Source organism: Belonocnema kinseyi, chromosome 9 (assembly GCF_010883055.1).
Source record: "Belonocnema kinseyi isolate 2016_QV_RU_SX_M_011 chromosome 9, B_treatae_v1, whole genome shotgun sequence".
In the NCBI taxonomy this organism is placed as follows: Eukaryota; Metazoa; Arthropoda; class Insecta; order Hymenoptera; family Cynipidae; genus Belonocnema; species Belonocnema kinseyi.
In genome coordinates this window covers 63,818,759-63,821,513 of record NC_046665.1, presented here as the reverse complement: position 1 = coordinate 63,821,513, position 2,755 = coordinate 63,818,759, and positions in this window count along the sequence as shown.

The following is a 2,755-nucleotide window of genomic DNA, read 5'->3' as shown; positions in this document are numbered from 1 at the left end:
GAAGGGGATGAGGAAGGGAAGATCATATTCATAGGAAAGGGATCAACAGTAATAGACTACATCTTGGCTAATGAAGGATGGGAGTCTGGCTGGTAGATAAATTAAAAGAGTTTAATCAAAAGATGAAAAGGGAGAAGGTTAGGTATGGAAAAGAGGAGAGAGTAGACTCATTAAATAAAGGGTTGAAGGGGTCAATTGAAAAAGTGTAAGGAAATAGTAAAAAGGGAAATTGAGATGGAAGAATATCACAGGAAGAAAAAAGATCATTAGAAGATGGTGAAAAAAAAGAGACCAAGGGAAAAGAAGGAATATAAAGCAGAAGTGAAAAAGCGATCAAAGAAGGTAGGGTGTGGAATGTGATAAATAGAAATAGAGCTGAAAGAAAGGGCGTTAATGAAAAAATATAAATGAAGAAATGAATGGATTATTTCAATGGTCTATTAGGGGGAGAGAAAAATAAGATCAAAAGGGAAAAGAGTAGGATGGCTAAAGGAGAAATGGAGGGAGGCAAAGAGATAACCAGAGAAAAAGTAGATGAGGCAATAAATAGGCTTACAAGAAAGAAGGCGACAGGAGAAGGTAGGATGGAGAACAAAGAGATGAAGTATGGAGGAATAGGGGTTATGGATGAGATGTGGAATATCTGTAACAAATTCTAAAAGGGGATGGGTGGCCGTAACAGTGGATGGCAGGACTAGTGGTACCGCTTGTCAAGAAAAGGGAAGGAAAGGATGTAGAGGAATACAGAGGGATCACGCCCATGCTAGTTGGCTCTCAAATATATGCAGAAGTCTTTTAAAAAAAAGTTTAGAGAGTCAGTTAGAACGAAAAGAAAGTATTCCGCACAATTATACGGGATTTAGAAAAGGAATGGGAACTACAGACAACATATACGCGATTAACTACTTAGTTAAGAGAAATCTGGGGAGAACAAAAGGGAAACTAATCGCATTGTTCGACAATTTTAAAGCAGCGTTTGACTCAGTGAAAAGAAAAGTGCTATGACAGGCAATGAAAGAGAGGTATGTAGAGGAAATATTGGGGAAGAGGATAAAAGACATTTTTACTGAAACCAGGATTAGGGTGAAAAGAGGAAAAGAAGATAAAAGAGTTTTCTGGACAGAAAGAGGTTTGAGTAAAGGGTGCCGTTGAGTCAGTTACTATTCAATACGCTGCCGATAGACTTGGAGGAAAAGCTTAAGAAGAAAGTAAGGGAGGAACGGTTTTGGGTAATAAAAAATTATACTCTCTAGCATACGCGCATGAAGTAATTCTGTTAGCAGCTGATGAGAAGGGAACGAACCTAATGATGAGAAGCTTCGAAGAGTATGTGGGAGCAAAAGATTTGACGGTCAACGTAGATAAGACAAAGGTAGCGTGCCTCAGAAATAAAAAAAGCAAAATAAATTACGTTTGGAAGAAGAACGGACAAAAAGTGCAAGTTGTGAAGGAGTTCTATTACCTAGGGTTTTGGTTCGAGGCAAAAGAGGTAAACGAGCTTCAGGTGAGGAAAAGAATTGAATATGAAAGTAAAGGGATGGGCCAAGTATGGGTTATAGGAAATAAAAGGTTCAAGGCCGATTGTAGAGATCTGGTTGTTTGATGCGTTGCTTTGGGCGGTGTTGTATTATAGAGTGGAGATCTGAGTTTGGAAGGAACATTAGAAAGTAGAGAGCCTGCTTGAGCGATTTCTGAGGTGAATAATGGGGTTAGCTGGAGTTGCCCAGGACACATGTTAAGGAAAGAATTAGGAAGGGAAAAATGATTACTAGAGAAATTAAGAGAGTTTGAAGGTTTAAAGAGAAGCTGAGAAGGGTTGAGGGGAGCAGAATAAGACAATCATGTTTGGGGGAACTTGGATACAATGAGACAAGAGGCAATTTGGAAAATTCAAAATCAGAGGAAGAAAGGAGAAAAATAAGAAGGGTTTGTATTATACGAGAAGGGGTTTTGGAGTAGCAGGACATAGAGTTAGAGCTATTAATAAAACAAAGAGAAGAGAAATGGACCCGTAAAAGGTAGAGATTAAATACATACATACCTTTTTGGTTAAAGTGCGTATTTTGTTGAAAATTCTTCTGATTTCCATTATAAAATTAAGTTTTTGGTTTACAAATACTTCTTTTTTATTGGAAATTGAATCTTTTCTGCAAATTTCTTTGTTTATTGCTTTAAAATATGATCATTCTATTTTTAGTTGAAAATTGAACTATTTTTTTGAAGAGTCTTTTTTATTAATGAATTGTTTTCTCAACTGAAAATATATATTTTACAATTTTGTTTAAAATTGTTATTTTTTGGTTAAAAATGTATTTATTCAGTTAAAAATTGATCACTTTCATTCAAATTCGATTTTTTTGGCTCTAAATTATTTTTTGAACGGAAAATTCAACTATTCTGTTTTATTTGAAAATTATTTTTTACACTTGAAAAATAATTTATATAATTAAAAATGTAACTGCTTTGTTGAAAATGTATTGTTTTGTTTGTTGAAAATTTATTTTTTGCACAGGAAATATAGTAATGCTTTTTGGTCAAATATTTAAGTTTTAAATTTTCTAGTATTTGTTTCAAAATTATGTATTTTGTTGAAAATTCGTGTTTCTAATAAAAAATTAATATTCTTGTTAGAACATTCATTTTTTTAAGACCTTTAAACGTTCTTCCAGTAGAGACAATAATATTATATTTGTAAAATTTATAACTACGCAAGAAAACCTTACCAGTATTTAAAATATTTAATTTTCTAATTACA